Consider the following 26,985-nt stretch of genomic DNA (forward strand, 5'->3'; position numbering starts at 1 on the left):
TGAACAACTCACCAAGGAGATCACCCATGCCAAATGTCATACTGATAGGACAAATTGTATCAATTTTACAAGGAATATAATTTTCATGCTCTATAATGGTAGGACACAGAAAAGTAAACACCCACTCACATGGCTGAATAATAAGGCTTATTTATGTAAGTTGGACTGGGGGGGTGGGGCTTCATTACTATCAGGAAAATAAAATCATTTTAGAATCAAGCATCAATAAAGAAACAAAGTGGAAGCTATAGATCACATTTACCCAATGTAATGTCTAAGGTTTGGGGGGGGGGTTATCATGGCTTTTTCCCATTAGCACAAATCTATGGCTTGGTTGCCCATTAGATGTGTGCTGATGTGCAACCATGCTACATGTACAGAACACAAATAGTACAACCTTGCAGAGTGTGTGTGGTGGGGGAGAGACTTTGTCCACAGCGAGTGATATCAAGAAGAAGGAAACATCAGTGCAGCAAGAGAACCAGACTAACAGCACTTCCAGACTAACTGCACCAGTCCACTGGGGAAGGGGCAATTTTTGACAACCTCCCCTTCCCCAAGAAGCCCTCTGAGCCACTTGAAAATATGACACTGAGAGATGTGTAACCTTCAGGGACATATTTTGGGGTGACCTAGAGGACTTCCTGAGGAAGGGAAGAAAATCAAAAATTGCCCCTTTCCCAGTGCACTAGTGTAGCTAGTCTGGAAGTGTTGTTTATCTGCTTCTTTGTTTCATCGGTACTTCCTTGCTCTGGATGTCAGCCACTATGTTTTACGAACCTCAGGGCAGCTAGTGATAAAGACCTAATGCTGATTTCAGACATGTGGAAGAAATCTTCAGTTTAATAGGACTGGCACTCAGGGCTAATTCAAGCCATTTTGCTCTTCTGTGCAAATAAATCCACTACCTCTAATGCAGGCACACAGTGCCTGCACTATATTGCAAGCAGTGTGATGGACAGTTTCCTGTTTACAAGCCCCTAATCCTTATTACAAGTGATAGAGTGGAAGTGGGGCTGGTTATAGGTTTGAGGGGGCCCTGGGCAAAGCCCTCCAATTAGCCCCTCCTACTTTGGGAATTCCCATGTGGGCTTACCAAGTGGCAGTGAGACTAGTGGTCGTAATGGCAAGATAAGCAGAATGATTGGACTGTAGCTCGGTGGCAGAGCATCTGCTTAGCCTAAAGAAGGCCCCAGGCTCAATCCCTGGCAACTCCAGGTTGGGCTGGGAAAGACTGCTGCCTGAAATCCTGGAGAGCCACAGCCAGTCTGGGTAGACAATACTGAGCTAGACAGATCTGACTCAGTAGATGACAGCTTCCTATGTTCCTGTTCAGGGTAGATGGAAACTGCAATGGCAAAAAAAAAAGGAAGGCAAGGTGGTGAGCTTGGCAAACTTCCAGGAAGACCAAGAGGAAGAGAAAAATGGGCACTGGTGTATATGCTCTGGCCAAGTCTTGGTGCTCTTGCTATCATCTTTCCTCCTCCCTCCTCAAGCACTGAGCAGCTAAAGCACCAGGACTCAGCTGGAGCGCATGTGTGCCATTTTGAATCCCCCCTCCCCTGCCCAGCACAAGGCCCTGATCTAGTGCTGCTCTAGACTGCTGAATTAGCCCCCCATCCTGGGCATTGGGGGGTGGGATTTAGATGGCATGGCATGCATGCTATTAAGCTGCGTCCTTGAGCTTTCACTGCTGTTCATCTCCAGGAAGGCTTTAAAGGGAGAAAGAAAGGGAGCCCAGGTATCAGCAGTGAGTTGTTGCTGGGCACTGGGCTCTTGGCACCTGCCCAAAGATATCATTTGTTGATGCCAGGCCTGGAATAAAGGGAAATGATTTGTCCAATGAACAGAAAGAAAGGAATGTCCACATATTCATTAGTAAGGAGTGAATGAAAGGCGGTTGCAGTCAGCAAAAGGGCCACATTTCGGACCACATTGCTCCAAGACTCTAGTAGGGCTTCCATTTCTTTTCAAGGATTTGCCCAATTAATCTGGAGCCCCTGCAATTTTCATTCCCCAGGCAGCTATCTGCACTGCCTATTGGATTAGGCTAGCCCTGCTAGTTAAGGAGTCAGCAGATTATCCCTAAAGAGCCTTTTGTGCTATTGGGTCTTTACAAAGCATATAGATCTGGCATTCTGTTTTGCACAGGATGAAATTTTAAGACTAATCAAGACCATATACCTTTGTACATTCTGTGCCAATAGAGCTTTTGTTTAAAGTGAAATGGGCTTGATTGCGCCCTACCCGCAAACAATTCTTGTAACTCATGGGTATCTTTAGGGTCTATTGGCTTTTTGCTATTTGTTTAGTCTGATTTTCCCTCTGATATGCATATGTATTGGGATGCGAGCAAATGGAAAACACTCTGTTCTGTATCATGATTGAATTCCTGGCAGATCAGTTGATTGGTGTCAATAGATGCATTCTGAAGAAATTAAGCATGTCTGAATCCCATTAATTTCAATGGGAATGGCATGCTTAAATCTGCATTTTGGCTTGCTTGGCTTCCTCTGGATTGCACCCGCAGCCTCTTTGAATCTTCCATGGCATAATATTGTGTTTCTGTGCAATGATATGCAGTGGCCTCATCATTAACCATAAGAATATACTGGATTTCAAAACTTTCTCTCACCACAACTAAAGTTATAAAATTATGCCATTAAAATTTAAAATTGACCTAATTAAGAATACCAGGGAACAAATGTATGTAATTAATACAGCAAATTAAATGGGCTGGATTTTCTTTTGAAAAAAATCAAGGCATAAAAATATTACCCTGCAATTAAAACATTTAATATGGAAGCTTCTCTCCTTCAGACAGTTTGAGGCCAATTCTTTCCAGTCTGCAGCTATTACATGGAAGAATTACATAACTTGCTATTTCTGCAAATTGCCGAAGCTGTACTGCGCTTCATTATTAACATCAAGTACGGAAGAAAAGAAAATGAAGTATTCCCACTGGCAACAGCAGTATCAGGTTTACCCTCCCTTCCCCAGGAGTTTCTTTCTGGCATCTCATATAATAAAAGCTCTGTTTAAAGCAGTGTGGATGAGTATGGCAGCTGCTACTGTTGCTTTATCCTCTCCTTCGCCTTCATCCATGTTCACCTCAGGGATCTCAGCTACACCCCATGTTAAAAATGGGGATAGACACCCGAAGCAATGTATTGTTTTCTGAAGCATTTTGAAGTAGCTGCAAATGTAACCAGTACAGTAATCAGATGGCACTTGCTTAAGGTGACCAAGGTTCTAAGTTTAGCAAAACCTTCTTCATGAATTGTAAGTACCACTGAGTCCATAGTGTTATACCGGATGTTGTGATGGTGGTAAAGACCCTGGCAGTAATTTGAACTGAACTGCTGCTCACATTCTACAGATTGGGTTGAAGACTTGCATGGGAATGCCTACTAACCTCTGGACACCGTGTGCTTGAGTTTCTCATATCAGGGTCATCTCTGGGAAAGGAGAATTACTTCCCTTTCCTAAGAATATGAGGAGAAACTCCAGAACATTTGGTACATGAATTGCAACCATTGTTCTTGGAAAATATCATAAAATCAGTCATATTTATCCATCACATTATCTTTAGCTTTAATTCTATGTAATAATGAACTGACATATTTTCTGGTTTATTCTAACACTCAGACAAGTAGTCATTAAGATGCTCACTAAGATGAGCATCTTAGGTGGAAAAATATTTGGTCTCCAAACACCAATGACCCATTTTCTTCAACGTCTATATTTCCATAAGCTTCAGTTAGTCAAATCTTACCTTCCACTTAAAATCTATTTATTGTTATCGACAATATGGGGAAATCCCTAGACAATATTCCGTGGTACTTCTTTTACAGCTTCCATTATAATGAGGCAAAGAATCTATGACTTTTAACAGAACACACACCATGACAATCTAAAAAACACAGAAATGCTGAGGACAGACAGTTGGAGATGGAGTACTGATTTAGGAAGCAACAATTTCTGGACTTTTAAATGGACCTAGGACACAACCAGATAAAAAAGAAAATGAATCAGGACTGACAACATATGGATGAACCAAATAAACACTTCTTCCCTCTCTAACAACACTAGAAGCAGAGGTCATCCAATGAAACTGATTAACAGAAAATTTAGGACTGACAAAAGGAAGTACTCTTTCATACAGCACGTAATTAATGTATGGAATTCTTTGCCACAGGATATGCTGATAGTCACCGGCTTGGATGACTTTAAAAGGGACCTAGATAGATTCGTGGAAGGCAAAATATCAAAGGCTACTAGTCTGGATGAATATAGGCTAACTCTAGGCTCAGACAGAGGCAGGATGCCTCTCCATATCAATTGCAGGAGAGTAACAGCAGGAGCTCATCCTTCATCTCAGAGGCATCTAGTGGACACTTTATTCTACTTCTGATAAGTTCAACCAAGTCATCTTAATGCACTCTCACTTTAACATGACTTAATATTATAAGCCCGTCTCCAGCCTCCCATGGTTGGGCAAGGTGATTGAGAGGGTGGTGGTGTCAGCTCCAAGCTGTCTTGGAGGAAGTGGATTATCTGGACCCATTTCACACTGGCTTTCAGGAAGGCTATGGGGCTAAGAGGGCCTTGGTTGGCCTGTTGGATGATATCCAATTAGGAATTGAAAAGGGGAGTGTGACTGTTGAACCTTTTGGATCTCTTGGTGGCTTTTTATACCACCAACCATGGTATCCTTCTGGGACACCTAAAGGAGTTGGGAGTGGGAAGCACGGCTCTGCAGTGGTTCTGCTCCTACCTCCATATGATGTCACTTGGAGACTGTTGTTCTTCAAAACAAGAGCTCCTGTATGGAGTCCCACAAGGCTCCATACTGACTCCAATGCTTTTTAACACCTATATGAAACCACTGGGAGAGATCATCAGGGGATTTGGTGCAGGGTGTTATCAGTATGCTGATGACACCCAAATCTATTTCTCCATGTCAATTTCATCAGGAAATGGCCTATCTTCCCTAAATGCCTGCCTTGAGGCAGTAATGGGCTGGATGAAGGAGCACAAATTTAAGCTGAATCCAAGCAAGACAGAGGTACTCATTATGGGAGGTGGAGACTTAGGAAGTGGTTTAGGTCTGCCTGTTCTGGACAGGGTTGCACTCACCCAAAAGAGCAGGTATGTAGTCTGGGAGTACTTCTCGAACCAAACCTCTCCCTGATTTCTTAGGTTGAGGTAGTGGCCAGGAGTGCTTTCTATCAGCTTTGGCTGATTTGCCAGCTATGTCCATTTCTGGAGATAAATGACCTTAAAACAGTGGTGCATATGCTGGTAACATCCAGGCGTGACTACTGCAATGCACTCTGTGTTGTGCTGCCTTTGTATGTAGTTCAGAAACTGCAGTTAGTACAGAAGGCAACAGCCAGGTTGGTCTCTGGGGCTGCCTGAAGAGATCATATTACACCCACTTTGAAAGAACTACACTGGCTGGTTTCTGGGCAAAATACAAAGTGCTGATCGTTACCTATAAAATTCTTAGTGGCGTCAGTCTAAGGTATTTAAGAGAACGCCTTCTTCTTCGTCAATCCCACCACCTCTCAAGATCATCTGGGCAGGTTGCCACCAGCCACCGGTTGAGGTTGCCACCAGCTCAATTGGTGGCAACTTGAAACCAGGCCTTTCCTAGAGTTTCCCCAGGACTCTGGAACTCGCTTCCTAATGAAATTAGAGTTGTCCCTTCTCTGAATGTTTTTAAGAAGGAACCCTAAATGAACCTGTTTAGTCAGACTTTTAGTTTATAATTTTAGTTTCAGTTTCTTGAGTTTTTATTGTATTTTAAATTGTTTTAATTATGTTAATATTACTTTTTGTATAGGGCAGTATATAAAGTAAGTAAGTAAGTAAATAAATAAATAAATAATGCCCTTATAAGTTATCCATTTGCCCCAAACAAATATCAAGAAGATTTAAGTAATATCAACCTCAGAGAGGGACAGCTAGATGAGCAGAGAGCTAGATTCAGTCCTCATTCTGCTGTCTGTTGCCATTCTACTATCTGTCCAGTCTCATTGAAGTAGTTATGCTCAAACTCAGCTCCTGGATCCTGCATCTCAGTCCAGGCAATTGCACATACAGCACACATTTGCACATACATTTCTTTATGCTGGGTGTGTGTGTGTGTGAAAATTATGGAAGCAGCACTACAGGCTGCATTCTTTGTGAAGCTCTGGTTTACTGGATGGATCTTTTCAGATGTTGGAAACATTGTTTAAAAGATGTTTTCGTATTTGTGTGTGAATATTCTGCCACTTTAAAAAACCACCCATCCAACTATCAAGACATTAAAATGCAGATGAAATAGCATACACTGGAAGAACCACCTCATATTTAACATTTATTACTCATTCATAACCATCTGAAAACTTCCGACAAAAGACATTTTAATGTTAACATTCCACTTATCCCTTTGGCATTTGAGTATTACATGGTCTCCCATAGTCTGGAACTTGTGGCTCTAATAAGCTCAAATTTAAAGTTTACTAAAAGGAGTGGAAATAACGTACTGCTGCAGTAGTATGTCTGGAAGCCATGGGTGGAAAATGACACAGCTTTGGAAACCACAAAAATTAAACTAACTAATGAGCCATGGCAACAAGTTTATATATATATATATATATATATATATATATATATATATATATATATAAATTTGAATACAGTATATGTATATTTTCCCTAGTATCCATAGGCTGCTTTCTGATCCTGGTTATCTATCCTGGTTAACTGCTGGTTAAATGCAATGATTTAACTGGGATTGACCAGGTTTTCATGACACACTCCAAGGGAACATGCGGGGCTCACCAGTTGCGGTTATGTAAATTGCGGATGTAAGTTGCGGATATGCGGATATATGCGGATGTAAGTTGTGGATATGTAAGTTGCGGATATGTAAATCTCTAGGCGGTGTACAAATCCCAACATTAAAATCACAGGTTAAAATACATAAAACATGATAAAAACAATATAAAACAAATTATTAAAATTATTAAAATTCTAATTAAAAACTTGTGAGAACAGGAAAGTCTTGAGGGTCTTCCAAGTCAGCTCCTTCATCCATGATCAAGTCTTGCATTACTTCAGATTTATTGTGAACCGACCGTGTTTTCCCCCTTGTTTCCATTCTCCTTCATATTGGAAAAAGGAATTGGGATAAATGTAGACTCCATAACCATTCCATGGCAGCTCCTTCATTGCCCCCTGTATGTATGTATGTATGTATGAATGTATTTAAACATATGACATTTATATACTGCTTTTCAACATAAAGTCCCCAAAGCAGTTTACAAACAAACAAACAAACAAACAAACAAAAATGGCTTCCTGTCCCCAAAGGACTCACAAGCTAAAAAAGAAACACGATAGATACTAGCAACAGCCACTGGAGGGATGCTGTGTTGGGGATGGATAGGGCCACTTTCTCTCCCCCTGCTAAATAAAGAGAATCACCACTTTTAAAAGGTGCCTCTTTGCTCAATTAGCAGGGTTTTTATAGGCACAAAAGCTAATGAGAATAAGCAAAGTGCCACTTTGCCTGGCAAGCTGCCTTCACGAACCTCTGGGCAAGTCAATGCCTGACTTTTCTTCTAGTGTTTTAATTGTATTCTTCTAGTATTCGAATTGCATAAGGCTGTTCACACAACCAGCCTTGCCCAGGCTTACACAGCTCCACCCATGTAGTGTGATGCACTGGGACTGGTCCCGATCCCAATGCTCTGCAACTGTGTAGCCTGGGTATTTTACTAAAAGTGAGGTAGAAGGGTATGCAAGCCCAAGCATCCATAGGGCCAGGCAACAGGAGTGCCTAGCAGTGGAGAAATCCCCAATGCACCGCTTGTATGCTGGTTGTGTGGGCATACGGCAGGAATAATCCCAAGCAGTGAGGATCATAGGGGGAAAGTAGGTTGTGTCCTGCATTCCCCACCCCACCCCACTCCAGAATGGTCATGTGAACAACCTTTATAATTATTCCACAACTGAGAACATTATATAATTTAATATTGTTTTATACATTCTCGTATTATTACATGATCTTGTATGCCAATTTTGTGTTCCTGTCCAGACTGCTCCCAGGGCAGGTCCTCTTGTCCTTCACGCTGAAGCTTTGGTCAATGAAGATCTATGAAGATAAGGTGGCCTGAATAACCAGTCTCAGGTATTTAGAGTTTCTTAAAAGAAATGTAGATTGGAAAAAATGTTTACGAGATTATTATTTAATAAGGCTTGCAAACTGAACTTGCTATCTCCTTGAAGTCTGTCTTACCATAATGAGTTATTAACCAATGCAAATAATCTTTGCTTGATTACTTGGTATTTTTCACTACCTTAAAAAAAGAGTAATTTTAATTTTCCTGTAAAGTAATCATTGGGCATAGAAACACAAGTATGATCCCCCAACAATTTCAAAAAGGCGTCACCAATATCGCATCCTTTTCCTAGTGATCACATTCTGGACAGAAGCATGGCTTGATTTATGAGTGCAGCTTTCTCTAAGAATGTGTTATTGCTTCTCTATCAGTCATATCAAAAACAGAGATGTTGCAGGATGGAAAATGAAACTCCCTGCTTCTTTCCGTACAATCTATTTCATATCTTTCAGGAAGGGTGTGTGTGTGTGTATATATATATATATAGAGAGAGAGAGAGAGAGAGAGGGAGGGAGGGAGGGAGGGAGGGAGGGAGGGAGCTGTCACACATACTTAAAGAAGAACTATGTCACTCTTGTAGATCAAGCAGAGGTGGATCCCCCATGAGGCAAAGTGAGTTGATGGTGGCCTCAGGCGGCAACTGCAGGCAGCCCATGAACAGATATGACTCCATCTAGCTACTGCCATCTGCTCGTCATCCTCGCCATGTGTCTCCCCCCCCCCCGCCCGCCCTTGCCTACAGGCCCAACCCTGATGCAGCTGGCTTCACCCCTCTTCTCCCTCATCAGGCTGGCCTCACCTTCCAGGCATGCCAAAGCTGCTGCTTGGTTTTGTATATTTGTGGGAGCAGCAGTGATGATAGATTTTGCATTGAGTGATGGCCTCTCCTTGTCACTTCTGCTGCACTAGCTCCAGCACCCCGATCTCCCTTTCACCCTTCTTCCACCAGCAAACTTGTCTGCTTAATCTGTTCCATTTTGGAAGCAGACAGACGTCCTTTTCAGGCATTCACCAAACAACCAGGTGTACACGCTTACAGTGTTCAAAGCGGGTCCTGCCCCTTCATGCTTAGGGCATTTGTCGGAAGAGGTGAATACCATAGGTGTGATTTTGTTTCTATGATCAGCAGGCTGGGGTGCCCCAGTCTGCTGATCACAGAATTGGGTGCAATCACACTTATGGCATTGAACAATGTAAGTGTGTCTATGGAAAATGCCCACACAGGGCAAATGCCCAAACAAACACAAACTAGCACTGGGATCAGGGGAGGAAAAGTGATTTCTGTAAATGCCATTGTGCAGCCTTAAGCATATAAGAATACTTTCCCACAGATTACTCCAGCCCACATCCTAGAAAGATTTACAGAAATAAGGACAGTGGGCTAAACAGCAAGGGGTTTTGATGTTGTTATTGATGGGTAATCATGTAGGCATGGAGAACTAGGGATATCATTCAATCAATCATAGTTTACTGTTTGCAGTACACATTGTACTGGCATCAGCATAAGCTGTCTTGAAGGTTCCTTACTGGCCAAAAAGGCTGGGATGGAGATTTTAAAGGTGGGGGGTGGGATGCATAGTTGAGGTGGCTAGACATCCTTTCTTCATCAATGTTTGTGATGATGGCTAGATTAGCTTGGGTTGGGTTGGGTCATGTGGAACCAGCTCTGTCTCAAGGTTTGCAGGAAGTTTTTTTTTTTTAACTATAATGGGAGATGGTGAGTATGCCTGCTACACACACCACCCACAACAACCTTATTCTCTTTGTTAGGTAAGCCTAGTATGAGCAAAATGATAGTGGAAATGACCCATGCCAATAAAATTAATAAGAATAATAAGAATAATTATAAACATTCTGAAATAAATTAGAATAATGCTTAGTTCAAAGCACTTCAAATGTAAAATCCTGTAATCCTTACAACAGCTCTGTAAGGCCAGTGGACATTATCCCCATATTGCTCCTGGGGAGCTGAGAGACTAAGAGGGAGCAGCTTACCTAAGGCCACCTTATGACAGGGGATTTATAGACTGCCTCAACTCTCCACCTGCAGTATTCTTTGGAACACTCTTTTCCTCCCCAGATTTGTTCAGCCCCCTCCTTAGTTGCTTTTAAAGCCCTTCTTAAGACCTGCCTGTTTTACCAGGCTTTTGCCCTTTAATTCTTTTTTTAAAGTGTTATTGGTATTGTTTTTGTTCACTGCCTAGAGTCTTAGGAGGAGGAGGTGGTATACAAGAATATTCTTGTGAATGAATGAATGAATGAATGAATAACTCTCATCTCTAGGTGGTTATTTCCAAGACAATGCTGCTGTCAGATTTAAACCAACAGAGATGATATGTCTGGTTTGCAACATTCTAAACCTGTAAACATGAGGACACAACAGCCCCACCAACAACTGCAAATGCACACACAAGTGGATATATTTTGGCTTACATAGTGATTAGTGACTAGTGTAATGCATGCAGTACAATGTTTTGCTCACACATGGTGGGGACAGTGATTTTTGCCAAACCCTCTGCTACCCCAAAGGCCTCTGAAAATATGCCTCTGAAGGTCCCCCAGCCCTCAAGGACATATTTTCAAGGGAGGCTGGAGGCTGCAGAGGGAGAGGAGACACCACTAGTCAGCATATGAGCCTTTGTAGTTTGCAATTGCATCGAGCACCACTTTTATACTAAGTACTGAACAGAGAGAGAGAGAGAGAGAGAGAGAGAGAGAGAGAGGTGCATTACTAGAAATGTAGGGCAGACGCTCCATGCAGTGCAATGCTGATGGAGAGAGCTCCCATTTTTGTTTCTGCGTGACTTTAAAACACACTCTCATGCCGCTTGTGTGGACAGGGTTTTCTGCTCCTTCAGAGCAATTGCACACCACAATGCTTCTTTCTTGAATAATGCAATTGCAATTGAATAATGCAATTGTGCAATGCTCTGAAGGAGCAGAATGCCCCATCTACGCAAGCAGTGCATGTGTCTGTTTTAAAGCTACAAAGCAGTGAGGACACGAGCTCTCTCCATCAACATCGTGCTGCGTGGAATGTCAGCTGTAGGAATTTACCATTTTCCTATAAAAATGCAGAGCTGCTCTTTTAAGCAATTGTAATCTTTAATATTGCAGCCTTAGGAAACAATGTACTAAAAGGGACTGCATTAGCTAAATCTTAAATATAAAGAACATTTCAGCCGAACCCCTGTAAAATGTATTTAAGGCAATCTTTAAAGTCTTTACCCGGTCTGAGATTTTAATTTACTTTGAGCTAATAAATTATCCCCTCTCAGAAGCAAATGAAGGATGTTCAGAGAAACCCTTCCTCCTCCAAAAAAAAAAACCCCAAACCCCAAAAAACCCTTTAATGTGTCCAATTGAATCTTGAAGCAATTTGGAGACACACAGATTTGCAGCACAGGGTGGTCAGCAGCACACCTAAGCGAAGGCAGACAAGGAGGTCAGAGTAGCTTCCCCTAGGGACTGCTGGGGTGGCGTTAATGGAAGCAGCCCCCACCCCACCCCCAACCTTCCCGTCCATTCCCTGTATATGTCTGATTGTTGGATAATTACTTTCCCACAACAACATTTAACAAATGCCCTTTTTGGAAGCCCAGACCCATTTTCTCTACAGCTGGAGAAAGCAGCAGAGGGAAGTAAAAGGAGAACTGGGAAGGGGATGTGTTCTGGTAAGGAGAGTTTGTGCAGCTGTAATCAGGGAAGTGAACAGCAGATCTGGGTCACATTGGGTAGTCAGGTTAGCTGCAACACAAAGGCCCGCTTCATCTCCGACAGGGCAGCATGTTACAGTGGCATGCTTATCAGAAATATTTTTTTCAGGCTATCAATTATTATATTTGAACATTGCATCCTGGCTCTAGGGAGCCCTTAGCAAGCTGTAGCAAAAATCAATCCAGTTTTACAACTTTTACCTTGGCAGTTCTCCAGCTCTTTATCTATTTCACCCAGTAATTTAAAGATGCCGTTATCTCTTTCCATGGCACAGATATATTCCGAGGCATGGCATGTCCTTGATATTAATAATAGCTCGCACCAGGTTTGTTTGGGGAGAGTTAATTTGTGTGGTTCCTTAGACTAATCTGACTGGACTGTGATGCCTGCTGGTGGTTGCATTGTCATTGCTCTTCACTTGCAGGCCTACCAACACCTTCTGCTGGATGGTCAAAAGCTCTGCTGGTTATAGGACCAGAGTTCAGGCTATCTCAATCTGGCTCAAGCTCCACAAAGCTAGGAAATCAGAACCTAAGGCTGATGCCTGAACAGACATGCCTCGTGTTGTGCAATGTAACAAGATGTGCTCTCTTACAATTTGCCTTTGATAGGTAATGTGAGCATCTGTGCTGGTGCCAGGTGCTCCATTCTCCCCATCTTGAGTGGGTGTCCGGATGCCATGTTACCTGGTTGCTTGGGCAGCCCTATGGAGGCTGGAGAAGGGTGTGGCATTCCTCCTCTGAGGCTTCTGTCCCCTTTAAGGGGCAGGGGGGATGAGAAGGGCCCAGGCTGGTTGGATCCCAGTGGGGGTTGAGAGGACAAGGCAGGGAGAGCTGCAGGAAACAGCTCTAGGGAGACAGCTAGGTTGGGTGTGGCAGGAAACAGGAAGCAAGGTCAGGAAGGGGGCGGGGCTGGAAGTCGGCTTGAAGCCCTGTCAGCTCTGCACTGGGGTATTTAGAGACAAGGCAGCTGGTGAGGAGGGGCTGCTTCTGAGTATGGCAGCCAGGAGTTCTCCAGGAGAGGGAACTGGCTGAAAGCAGCAAGCCAGGAGGAGGACGACTCAGCTGACAAGCTAACCTCCTCCCCTGGCTGTTCCTGAGGCTGACCTTTTTGGGGTTGCTCCAGTCATTCTGGAGTTCAAGAAGGGCTAGGAGACCACTTCATCCCCTGGGAATCTGACAGCGGGCCTCAAAGACCAAGGAAAGGCATGCGTGCATGGGGGGCAAGTTGTGAGCAAGCACAATTTGTGACATTGCACCCAAACGCACATACGCCTATTTGCAAACACACACATGCATACCCACATGCAAACCCACACACATACATAAGAAACACACACACAACACCAATGTACAGGAGTGTATTCACACTTATGCTTGTGTGGTTTTGTCATGTGTGCCTGTGTTTTTGTATGTGGGTGGGTGTAGTATGTATGTTTGTTGAGTGTTGTGTATGCTTGTGTGTATGCACATGTGTGTTTCTGTGTGCATGTGCATCTGTGCTTGTGCATAGGTGTGTGTGTTTATGTTGTGTGCATGCATGTTTGCATCTGCATGTGTTTTTGTACACATGTTTGTATGTGTGTGTGCATGTTTGTGTATTTGTGCTACATGCATGTGTTTTTGTGTGTGCCAGTATCTGTGTGCATTTGTGGTGTATGCAGGCTCTCCCCCCCCCACTTGTGTGGTCATGTGTTTGTGTTGTGTTTGTGCTTGCATTTTGTTTCTGTTCATGTGTGAGTGGTTGTGTGTTTCTGTGTGTATGTTTCTGTAGATGTGCATTTTCATATTCACTCCATACACCACCCAAACCACTATTGCTTCTCCCCAACGATGTTCTAACTACCAGCCTGGCTACCCCTTCACCCCTGTTTTCTGAAAGTTCACATCCCATCTCTAAACAAGGAGACTGCACTTGCAATATAATCCATTAGGCTGCTCCCCCTGCCAACGTCAGAGCACTGGCAAACATGTCAGCATTTGGCTTTATTGTCAAACCTGCCACTCTGTATAGCTTCACCAGAACTTGGTAGCAATAGGTTTCAATGTGGGACAGGAAAAGCTTAATAACATTTGAACCACTCCTCTAAACTTTACCAAACTGATAAAAGGTCTTCTTCCTCAAGGCGCCTGACAGAGTACATAGTCATTTTCACCTAAATGTGAAAGAAATATATGATAAACCTTGATTATATTTTGGCAAAGAGAGAGAGAGAGAGAGAGGGAGGGAGGGAGGGAGTCAATGTTTCAATTTCCAGCCCTTGCTGTAGCTGTGGCAACTTTTATTTTATTTTATTTTATTTTTTAATATTTATTTATTTATTTATTTATTTATTTATTTATTTATTATTTTATTTTATTTAACATTTTAATACTGCCCAAAACTTACATCTCTGGGCAGTTTACAACAAAAATAGAAAAGTTAAAACATTAGTTAAAACAGATAGATGACAACAAAGAAATTAAAACATTGGTTAAAATAAATGACAGCAAAAAGTTAAAGGATTACAACAATTTAAAACCTTAAAACAATATTTAAAACAATGTTAAAACTATTAAAATGGTATTTAATTAAAAGCCTGGGTGAACAAATGTGTCTTTAAAGATCTTTTAAAAATTGTCAGAGATGGGGAGGCCCTTATATCAGCAGGGAGTGCATTCCAAAGCAACGGAGAAGGCTTGACCCTGAGTAGCTGCCAGACTGGTAATAGCAGACGAACCTCTCCTGATGATCTCAATGGGCAGTGGGGTTCATGACGAAGAATATGTTCTCTTAAATACCCAGAGCCAAAGCCATTTAGGGCTTTATAGGTTACTAGTATTTTTAAGCCCGTTAAAATAACGGGCGCTAGCAGCGATCCTGCCCTCTGTGGCTTGTCCTCGGCCACCTCCTCCCCCTCCCCTCTGCCAACGCGTCACCATCTTACGTCCGCGCTCCCGGGCTGTCCGCCCACCCGCCTAAAGACCAGCAGCCCTTGCCATTGGCAGCCCTTGCCTCCTCCGGTTTCCTGGCTGGGCCCACCGCCTCGTTTGGCCGCCTGGCAGATTGGCTAGGAAAAGGTAGAGCCAACCGGAGCTCGCTGTGCCTTTAAGGCCTGTGAGGTGCAGGCTGGGAAGGGCTGCGAAAGAATGAGCGGATGCCGTTGCGTCCAGGTTGAAGGGGAGGGTTTCCCCTCTTTTCCGCAGGCTGGAAGGGGGGGTGCAGTGCCCCGGAGGAACAGCCAGTCGGGGGATTCTTGGCTGCAGCAGGAGAGCGTCCCTACAGCGTGGTCCCTGGAAAGGGCACAGGCAGCTCTGCCCTCCTCCAGGAAACTTGGAGGATCCTCGCATGGCGTCCCACCATGCCTCGCCGCTAGCCATGGCTGAGCCACCGGTGGCATAAGACCTGCGCGGGGTGGTGGGCGCGGTAGCAGCAGGATGCTGCTGCGGGCAGTCGGGACTCCTGCTCTGGCTCCTCCAGCAGAAGGTGCGCCTCCTCGGGGTTTCCCCTTCGGGCTGAGCTGCCTGTTTTGCTTGCCACTCTTCTTCAGGCATGCTCTACCGCCACCTCGCCCGGCTTCTTACGCTGCCTCTTCCCCCCGCCCAGCGGCGGCTCCTCGCTCGGCTTCCCCCGCCGCCTCCTCCCCCCATCCATTGGCGGCGGCTCTGCCCCCACCTAGGCCGGCTTGTAATGCTGCATCCTCACCCTGTCCGGTGGTGACGGCACCGCCGCCGTCTCTCCCCTCCCCGCCTCTGCCCTCACCGTAGGCCGTTCTCGGCCCGCCGCTCTCCTCAACATGGTCGCCTGGTGCCTGCGGCCATATATTCCTCGGACGTTCTAGGCATGCACTCTGCGCATGCCCAGAATGGACGAGGAAGACATGGGCGCAGAGACACGGGTGCACACCCAGGGACTTTATTATAGAGGATAACCAGCACCTTGTATTTTGCCCGAAAACTTATCAGCAGCTAGTGTAGCTCTTTCTAGGGGTGTGCAATTCGGATTTTCAGTGTTTTGATTCAGATCCAAACCGAAACACCCCTGTTCTGTTCTGTATCCGAATATGGCCCATCCAAATCACCCCTGATTCGATTCGGATCCGAATTAATCCAAATCCGAATCTGACTCGATTCGGATTAAAAAACGGGTCCCAGGGGCAGAAGAGTGGGGTGGGGTGGTAGTGCCCAATGGGTGGAGGCTACCACCCACATTTCAGGGGGATTGGGCAAAGGGCTGATTTTTGGTGAATTTTTGAGGTTTTAGTGTCTTTGGGGCATAACGTGGGATCTGGGCCAAAAGAATGGGGTGGGGTGGTAGTGCTTAATGGGTGGAGGCTACCACCCCAATTGCAGAGTGATTGGGCAGAGGGCTGATTTTTGGTGAATTTCTGAAGTTTACGCGTTTTAAAGGTTTTCCCCCATTAGGTATAATGGAGGGTGTATTGCTTCACGTCGGGGGGAAAGGGGTGGCCTAGAGCGGTGTGGGGTTGGTGGTAGTGCCGGGTAGGGGCAAGGAAGCTACCTGAATTTTTTCAAAGGATTTGGGCAGAGGGCTGATTTTTGGTTAATTGTTGAAGTTTACGCGTCTTTAAGGTTTTTCCTCATAAGTTATAATATAATGGAGCTTTCAGCAGCCCCTTAAGTGCACTTGGGGGGTGCTGGGGTGGCCCAGAGTGAGTGGTGGTGTAGTGCACATAGGGTGCCATAGGGTGCCAACCACCCCCATGGGTTTCTAACGCATGGCGTACAGGGTTCTGTTGTTTCTGAGGTAATCTGAGTGTGGATTCTGTGATAGAAAATGAGATTTTCAATGAGACACCATGAATCCACTCTTTGGAGGCCCGGTCTACCCGTCGCGTCGGGGAGACGTGAAGCTCACGCACCGCGTGCGCATGCGCAGAAGGCTTGTCGCAGCCTTTTGCAATGAGGAGGAGGCAGAAGGGGCGGCGGGGAGGTATCCTGCCGCCCCAATTTCTACAGTAACTACGGGTGCTGGAGGGGGCAAAGCAGTGGGAGAGGTAAGTAAACCCTCCCTGCCCTTAAAGGAACCTCCTCCACAGTGCCGGACCACAGCTGTGCGGTTCCGTGCACACCCCTACCCCTGATTCGATTCGAGTCCTGGGGCCAAAAGAGTGGGGTAGGGTGGTAGTGCCTAATGGGTGGAAGCTACCACCCAAATTGCAGAGGGATTGGCCAAAGGGCTGATTTTTGGTGAATTTTTGAAGTTTTAGTGTCTTTGGGGAAGATTGGGGCATAACGTGGGATCTGGGCCAAAAGAGTGGGGTGGGGTAGTAGTTCCTAATGGGTTGAGGCTACCACCCCAATTGCAGAGTGATTGGACAAAGCGCTGATTTTTGGTGAATTGTTGAAGTTTACGCGTCTTTAAGGTTTCCCCCCATTAGGTATAATGGAGGGTGTATCACTTCACATCAGGGGGAAAGGGGTGGCCTAGAGCAGTGTGGGGTTGGTGGTAGTGCAAAGTAGGGGCAAGGAAGCTACTTGAATTTTTTCAAAGGATTTGGGCAGAGGGCTGTTTTTTGGTGAATTGTTGAAGTTTACGCATCTTTAAGGTTTTTCCTCATAAGGTATAATGGAGCTTTCAGCAGCCCCATAAGTGCACTTGGGGGGTGCTGGGGTGGCCCAGAGCGAGTGGTGGTGTAGTGCACATAGGGTGCCAACCACCCCCATGGGTTGCTAACCCATGGGGTACAGGGTTCTGTTGTTTCTGAGCATAGGCGGAACTGGGGGGCAGGCAGGGCATGTGCCCTAGGCACCACTGAGGTGGGGGCGCCACGCCAGTTCCTGCCAATCCCACCCCATTGCCCACCTGCCTAGGATCTGCGAGGCCTACAATCCGAGTAGCCTGCAAACTGCAGAGCTCTTCTCTCCCCGCCTCTCAGCTGATCGGCGGGTGGGCGGGGCTTCCAGAGAGGCCTCTGAGTAGGCCTCCCTGAAGCCTGAACTTGGCAGGCCCCAGCAAGCCAGGAAGGAGGCTGACAGACCCTCCCTGCAGCAGACCCTCCCTGCAGCACAGCTTTTGCAAGGTAGGCTGTGAATTCCTTTCTGTGGTTACCCCCGTATATAGGGATCTGCTTGCCATAGATAGGGCTTTGATATGAGTGGTGGGGCGAGACTGAGAAGTCTCTGAATATTTAATTTAAAACAGACTGAAAAATGTGCTGGCTTTAAAAACAAAAACTATCTAAGGCCTATAAGTGGCTTGTTTCATGTCAGAAAATACAAAAACTTCTGGAACAAATATTTATTTATTCATTCTTTCATTCATTCATTTATAAATGCACTTATGTTCAAGTTGTTTTGCAACTCAGAAGGTCTGAGTGAGAACTGTGAAGCATGTGTTGTGCTTTTATTTTATTTTATTTTATTTTTCTTGTGTGTGAACTGCTCTCCAATAACTCACAGGACTTCAGGGTACATCTGGCCAACATGTGAATGCAGCACCTCCATTCCAGAGGAGATGTGTGTTAAAGGGCTTTAAACGCCTCATGTGAAAAACCTCCCGGAATCAAACTTTACTGAATTTGTTCAAGAATTCTGAGAAAACAAACATAGGCTCACCCTGCATGGTTGAAAGCCTCCTTTGCTAATCTGCAGTGAGGGGGCCATTTTAATAATTAGCATTGCTAGTGTGTTCTAGGCATTAAAAGTAGCACAAATATATAGTACTCAATGTATATCACTATATACTGTGAAGTGTGCATGTGTGTATTCAGTGAAATGTATTTCCAGGCTGTATACTTATTTTGAAATATCGGACTTCAATCCTTGGGGGCCTGGGGTGTGCGGAGGCCCTGGACTTTGAGGGGATGGGGGCCCATTTTAAAATCTCATCTTGGCCCATTCCAACCTTGCTATGCCCCTGGCGGTCACTTACATGGGTTTCTGCACAACACCTGCACAGAAGAAACTTCCATGTAGAAAATGTGTCTCTTGTAAATTGACCGTGAATTTTCCATCCATGACTGGGATATTTGAGAGTTAGAGTCAATAATAAAAGAACAGCACACTGCTTGTGATGGGAAGGGGCAAATTACAATGATTTCTTAGTCGGGCAGGGGCTGGTTTTGGCCCTGGCAGAACTTGGCTGTCTTGCTCCTGTTGCAAATTCCTCTGTCTAGTGTGGCAAACTAATGTATCCTCCTCCCTCTTGGTGTCAAAGTAAGCACTGGTGTGGTGAATGCACATACTGTATACCCTATCATGAGCCAACAGTCATCATAAGACAAAGGCTGGTAGGAATCATTCACTGGTTTATAGACCCACCACCACCACCACCTTCTTCCCCTATTTTGCTAGTGGCTATTTGGGCAGGTGATCCTCTAGGACAAAGTCATGTTTTTTAAAAAAGAATGAGATGAGACAGAGAAAATGACACTTGGAATCCTCGCATAACTCCTGACTGTTGTTCTAAGTCTTTTACAGAGATGGCTCATGTTTTCAGGTTTTGATCAACAACCATGTCTAGATGGAACAGTGTTCCTTTTAACAAGGATTTCCAGATATTGTTGACTACAAGTCCCATCATTCCTGTTTGGACAGGGGCGCAATTTCAGTGCTTGCCCTAGGCGCTATTTTCCCTAGTTACGCCTCTGTTTCTGAGGTGTTCTGAGTGTAGATTCTATGATAGCAAATGAGAGTGGATTCATGGTGTCTCATTGAAAATCTCATTTGCTATCATAGAATCCACACTCAGAACACCTAAGAAACAACAGAACCCTGTACGACATGGGTTAGCAACCCATGGGGGTGGTTGGCACCCTATGTGCAATACACCACCATTCGCTCTGGGCCACCCCAGCACCCCCCAAAGTGCAGTTATGGGGCTGCTGAAACCTCCATTACACCTTATGAGGAAAAACCTTAAAGACACGTAAATTTCAATAATTCACCAAAAATCAGCCCTTTGCCAAATCCCTCTGCAATTGGGGTGGTAGATTCCACCCATTAGGAGCTACCACCCCACCCCACTCTTCTGCCCCCGATCCCACGTTATGCCCCAAATATGCCACAAAGACACTAAAACTTCAAATATTCACAAAAAATCAGCCCTCTGCCCAATCCCTCTGCAATTGGGGGGGTAGCCTCCACCCATTAGGCACTACCACCCCACCCCACTATTTTGCCCCTGGGACCCCTAATTCGAGTAGACATCATATCAGACCTTTTTGCATTGAAGTCAATGGGAGGCAAAAAGGCGGGAAATTCAAATAGACGTCATTGCTCAAAATGGAGGGGGAAGAAGAAGGCATTTATTGACCACAAAATGGAGGGCCGAAACAACAGATATTTCAGAGCCGAAACGGGGGTGATTCGTTTCGGCTCCGAAAAATTTTGGAGGGCTAGAAGGGTGATTCGTTTCAGGTCCGAATCACCCGAAATTGGCTGTTTCGGGTACAGATCGTTCTGTACCCGAAACATTTCGCACATCCCTAATATATACCACTGTCCTGAGGTCATTTATCTCAAGAAACGGATGCAGCTGGCGTATCAGCTGAAGCTGATAAAAGGCACCTCTGGCCACTGCCTCAACCTGTGGCACCAGGGAGAGGCTTGAATCCAGAAGCACCCCCAGACTCTGCACTTGTTCCTTCTGGAGAAGTGTGACCCCATCCAGAGCAGGCAGATTAAACTTTTCTCCCGAGTTTCAACCCCACAATAAGTGATTTTATCAGATCACTTTGAAATTAGGCATATTTGTATATGTATTTTAGGCCTATTTGTCTTCAAATCAGGGGGTGTCTGCTTGTACAGTGCCAGATTTGTACAAAAAGTTATTTTTAGGTATTGATTCAATTTGCATTCCTTCAAGTAGCTCAGAGCTGCATATATTTCACTCTCACAACTACCACATGAGGTGTATTAGGAATGAAAGAGAATGACTGACCCACAAACAATCAGTGAGCTTCATGGTCAAGCAGGGAATATGTGGCTGATGTCATTCAGTTTAATCGGGGAGCATCCATGCCAAGAAAGGAATCACAGGGGCTCCGATTTTCAGTATGCAAAGCCAGGACTGCTTTGCATGTGCAGTTTGGGGGTTTTGTCTGGTGCTGCCTGCTATCAGGGCTGCTGGCACTAGGGCGAACAGAACTTCTTGTACAGGCCTAGAGACAGCAGGAGCCCAGCAGAGAAGGTGCCACCCATCTGCTTATGCCTGTGTCCTCACCTGCAAGGAGGCCAGTGCTGGCCTCCAGTGTCTCCATGGAGACGCACTTAGTCAGTGCTCTACTGGCCTCTGTACACTTCCTAGAGGCCAGTAGAGTGCTGCCATAGTGTGTCCCTGGTTAGGTGTTCTAAGCCAGCAAACCATTGGCCTGAATGTCTGCTCCAGATCTCCTTTTCAGATGAAGAGCAGGAGGCTGGAGCGTAGAGGAAAGGCACTGCTGGAGAAGATAGGCCCCCGCCAGGAAGGGAAAAATGAAGAAAGCAAGGACAGAGGAAGGGAGGGTGATCAGGCAGCCAAATGATCTGGAATGAGGTGGGGGGAAAGTTGCTTGGTGCACTTTATATGCTAAGAAAGAACAGTAGCCCACCACACTGTTCCCAGCAAATGATGGATGGAGGCCCCCAGTCTACATACAGTGGACTGGAAGCAGAAAATCCTGTTGGCACCCCTGTCTGCCACACAGAGAGCTACATATGTGAATCATGGCTCTTTGTACCAGCATAGTAACTTATGGTAATCTTGGTAATCCTATGGATGTGATTCATTGATGTGGTAACAGGAAGCCATTTGGTAAAATCACTGTGGTATTTTTGTTTCACAAAGGCCCCTCTTTGCATGTGTCACTCACATACATAGATGTCATTTGTAGATGTGGTGATATCAAGGAACAGAGGCAATGATTTCAAAGGAGGCAACATTGCTCCTTTGACATTCCTCCCAGCTGGTGGGCAAATGTGGCTTGCAGACACCAGTTTTGGATATTGCGATATTCATTTAGGCTGCACAAATACCAGATGCTTGGCTTCATCTGAGCTATGACGAAATCAGCAAAGAAGAAAATCTGTCTTAGAGCTGCACTTTGGAGGCTCTTAAAAAAAAAAAAAAAAAGAGCAGCATCCCAAACTCTATTCCTTTGCTAAATGCACAAGCAGAAGTTCACAGAAATTCGCCATAACCAGATAGGGCCAGTTTTCATGTTTCTTTTCTCCACTTGCAGCTCAAACTGGATTTTGTTCCAGTTTATGCTAATCCTATTTTGCTCAAGTCCCTTGCAGCATTTAACTTGAGGGCTGATGGACTTTTCTGTATTTATGTCATGTATATTTATACTGAGTATGCTTGAAAAACCAAAACACTTTTAAAAAGACAGGAGATCTAAGTCATTTCCCAGCTTGTTCTTGCACTAGAAAGCTGAGAAACATATACCTGTTGACCCAGGTGGAACTAGAAGGCACAAACAGATTTTCAAGTGTACTTGAAAATCTTACTGCAGTGGACTTATGCTCTCCACGGTATCGACAAGGCCGCTGTGGTTGCTGTGGGGCTATGGCATCTGGGAGACAGACTATGGCTGTGCAGGCATCCCCTGAAGTTTATTCAGGATAAAGTTACACTTGGCCAGGATAAGGCACACCAGGACCTCGGATATTCCATCATTTTCCATGAAGAAGTTTTGCAGCAACTTTACTACAAAGATCAAATGTTTCACAGGCCTTTAATAGGCAAATCTCCCTTTAGATTAATAAATTAAAATCGAAGTGCAATGGGGCTGATCATAGCCTGCAACCCACACACCATTTATGCAAGGCATGCAGATTATAACAGTGGACCCATCCTTGTTCACTCAATGAAGTTGATTACATAAAGAAAACCACTTTGAAGGAGAGCTGATGGAACTCTGCTTTGAAACACATGATAAACATCACAGTATTCATGTATATGTATATGGAAAATATTAGATTTCTTAGTGTTTCTTGATTTCTATAATTGAATGTTGAAATAATAAATATTTGCCCCAAAGGCATTGTTCTGTAACCATGCCATCTTTTCAATATTTAAACTAATCAATACAATTTGCATTAGGCATGTTTAGTTATATGCCCCAGCTAACTGGGCAAAGAGGCACCTTTTACTGTGGTATTCTCTATTTAGCAGGGGGAAAGTAACTGGCCCTATCCACCCCCAGCATAGTACGCCCAGTGACTTTTGCTCGTGTCTATGTTGTTTTTTGTTTTTAGAATGTAAGCCCTTTGGGGACAGGGAGCCATCTTATTTATTTATTTATTTATTTATTTATTTATTATTTCTCTGTGTAAACCACACTGAGCCATTTTTGGAAGGGCGGTATAGAAATCTAATAAATAATAATAATAATAAGGAAGAGGTGTTGGAATCGAGGATGCCACTGTTGCTGAACTGTTTCAAAATTAAAACCAGGAAACCTCCCCTTTACCTTGACCTCAGAAACCCAAATGCCATTTAACAGAAAAGCAACAAGAACTAAAGCAAAAAATAACTGAGAACATGAACCAAACAACCACCAGAGTTCAACTTCCAGCTCTAAAAACAGTTGCCAAAAAACAACTTGCTCAGGCATTAAAAGATGTCAATGCTGCACTTGCAGAAATAACAACCAATAATTTGCAAGAAACAAACCAACTAATGTACAGTGCAGCAATAATAACAACACAAGAGCTCAGATATAAGATCAATGGACCTATAAAAAAAGAAAGTAGTCCATCACCTAAATGGAAGATTATATTAGAAAATAAAATTGCCAGGCTTAGATCAGATGCTAGATCAGATTTAAAGATATGAAAGACAAGAAGCTTAAGAATGAAAACACCAAACAGTATCTGCTCCAAAAATACCACCTAGATTAAAGGAAAATTAGAGAAGTCCTGGAAATAATAAAGCAGCAAATAACAGCAGTGTCAAAGAAGATTAGCAGATACGAAGCCAGAATCACACAACACAAGCAGAATCTCCAATTCCAGTCGAATCAGAGACGTTTCTACCAAAGCATAGAAGGAGAAACTGCACGATAGAAACACCAAATAAAGAAGAAACAGTGCAATTCTGGGGGAAATTATGGGACAATCCAATAGGTTATAATAAAAAAAGCAGGCTGGGTGAAAGAGGTCGAAAAATGTAACCAACAAATGCAAGATCTAATAATAACACCAGAATTAATAAGTAAAAGAGCAAAGAAAATTAAAAATTGGACTGCTCCAGGAAAGGATGAACTGCATGGCTTTTGGCTTAAACACCTAACAAGCCTTCATAAACAACTATCAAAACAGTTCAATCACATATTGCAAGGAGGTGATATTGAACAATGGCTAACAACTGGGAAAACTAATCTCATAATGAAAGACCCAGCAAAAGGTGCGGTTCCAAGTAATTATAGACTGATAACCTGCCTGCCAACCATGTTCAAATTATTAACTGGAATAATAGCAGATGAAGTGATGCAACACTTATTAACTAACAAACAGCTTCCAGTTGAACAGAAAGGAAATTGCCCGAACACCAGAGGCACAAAAGACCAGCTGCTGATTGACAAAATGATTTTAGAAAACTGCAAGAGAAGAAAAACCAATCTAAGTGTTGCATGGATTGACTACAAGAAAGCCTTCGAATCATTGCCTCACACATGGATACTAAAATGTTTAGAAACAACTGGTGTCAGCAAAAACATTCAGATATTTATAGAAAAAACAAAGAGCATGTGGAGTACACAGTTAACAATCAGTGGTGAGACACTTGGACAGGTTAGCATTAGAAGAGGCATTTTCCAAGATGACTCACTATCTCCTCTGTTGTTTGTAATCGCCATGACCCCACTTTCATAAGTACTAAACAAAACAGGCTTGGGATACCAAACATCTAAAACATCAAGTAAAATAAACCATCTGCTGTACATGGACAATCTGAAGTTGTATGGAAATCCCAGTCAGAAATCGAATCACTGATAAACACTGTCCGTATATTCAGTAGCGATATAGCAATGGAGTTTGGACTAGACAAGTGTGCTGCATTAATAATGAACAGAGGGAAAATAAGAAATACAGAAGGAATAGAACTGCCCAATGGAAACAACATCAAGAACCTGGAAGAGAAAGAACATTACAAATACCTGGGCATTCTCCAGGCTGATAACATTGCACACACTGAAGTTAAAAGAAAAATTGGAAGTGAATACATCAGGAGAGTTAGAAAAATCCTAAAGTCCAAACTCAATGGCTGGAACACCATACAAGCCACAAACACCTGGGCTATACCTCTTATCAGATACACTGCAGGAATAATAGATTGGACCCAGGCAGAGCTAGAGGTGCTAGATCGTAAGACCAGGAAAATAATGACCATCAATCATGCTCTGCACCCCCGCAGTGATGTCGATAGGCTATACCTCCCTCGCAGCTCAGGTGGAAGATGATTGCTGCGAGTCCATCAAACAGCAGAGGAGGAGAAAAGAGGCCTTGAAGAATATATCAAGGACAGTGAAGAAGATGCACTTCAAATGGTCAATAATGCGAAACTATTCAACACCAATGAAAGAAAGCAGGCCTACAAGAAAGAACAAGTCAAGAACCAAGCAGAAAAATGGAAAAATAAGCCACTGCTTGGTCAATATTTGCACAGTATCACTGGAAAATCAGACATTACCAAGACCTGGAAATGGTTTAAGAATGGCAACTTGAAGAAAGAAACTGAAGGTTTAATACTAGCTGCACAAGAATGGGCACTAAGAACAAATGCAATGAGAGCAAAAGTCGATAAATGAACCACAAACAGCAAGTGCCGCCTTTGTAATGAAGCAGATGAAACCGTGGACCACCTAATCAGCTGTTGTAAAAAGATCGCACAGACTGACTACAAACAAAGGCATGACAAGGTAGCAGGGATGATACACTGGAACATCCGCAAAAAATACAAGCTACCTGTAGCCAAAAAATGGTGGGACCACAAAATTGAAAAAGTTGAAGAGAATGAAGATGTAAAAATATTATGGGATTTCCGACTACAAACAGACAAACATCTGCCACACAATACACCAGATATAACTATAATCGAGAAGAAAGAAAAACACGTCAAAATAATCGACATAGCAATACCAGGGGATAGCAGAATAGAAGAAAAAGAAATTTAAAAACCCACAAAATACAAAGATCTACCAATTGAAATGGAAAGGCTGTGGCAGAAAAAGACCAAAATAATCGCAGTGGTAATTGGCGCCCTGGGTGCAGTTCCAAAAGACCTTGAAGAGTACCTCAACACCATAGGGGCCACATAAATCACCATTGGTCAATTACAAAAAGCAACTTTACTGGGAACAGCCTATATTCTGCAACGATATCTATAATAACAGCAACAACATCGATAAAAAAATTCAGCCATCCCAGGTCCTTGGGAAGGACTCGATGTCTGGATAAAACAAACCAGTCAATAACACCTGTCTGACTGTGTATAATAATAATAATAATAATAATAATAATAATAATAATAATAATATGTTCCTTGATAACCTCTCCCTTTGAACTTGATGCATTTTCAGGTGGATGAGGGGAAGACAGAATTCCCACAGCCCAACATATTGGGACTTGGCTTGCTCTCTTCTGATATGAACGTTTCATTTTCATTCTTCTTCAATAATCAATAGTGGCTAACATGATGCTCAGCACTATAGCTCTGTAATTCTGTGACCCAGGGCTGCTGTGGACTTCCAAGGCAGCCCCTGCCCTGTTCAGCAGCGATGGAAACAGTATTTCGGCAGGTTTCCTTAATGTCATGGAGAAATGGAGAAACCTGCAGAAATGCTGCTTCCACAAGCACTACATCTGAACCACTTCAGGGCTGCCTTGGAAGTGCACAACAATCCCAGGGCAAAGTGTTACAGAGCCCTAATGCTACACATCATGTTGGCCATTGTCTTTAGCTATGTATATACCAAAATCTAGCCCTGTAACTAGTATGAAAGTAAACTACCGATTTTGATACTCCTATAAGTGAAGCAGTTTTTCATCCCAAGTATCTTTGCAGTTATTAGGACAGTTATTACAAATGAATTTATTAGCATTTTATTCAATGTTAGTTAACCCACCCTACACAGTTCAATGTAGTAGCTTTGATATATATCTAC

General features: G+C 43.8%; 1 long non-coding RNA gene across 3 annotated transcripts in view; it reads left to right on the forward strand.

Annotated features, from left to right (window-relative positions):
* The window catches only part of LOC128350349 (uncharacterized), a 159,879-nt gene that overhangs the window by 95,800 nt on the left and 37,094 nt on the right, over window positions 1–26,985 (forward strand). For all 3 annotated transcript variants that reach the window (XR_008319280.1, XR_008319281.1, XR_008319279.1), the window contains one exon: window positions 8,093–8,185. This is a non-coding gene — a long non-coding RNA (uncharacterized LOC128350349). The remainder of the gene's footprint in view (window positions 1–8,092; window positions 8,186–26,985) is intronic.

This window comes from Hemicordylus capensis, chromosome 3, assembly GCF_027244095.1.
Source record: "Hemicordylus capensis ecotype Gifberg chromosome 3, rHemCap1.1.pri, whole genome shotgun sequence".
NCBI classification, from domain to species: domain Eukaryota; kingdom Metazoa; phylum Chordata; class Lepidosauria; order Squamata; family Cordylidae; genus Hemicordylus; species Hemicordylus capensis.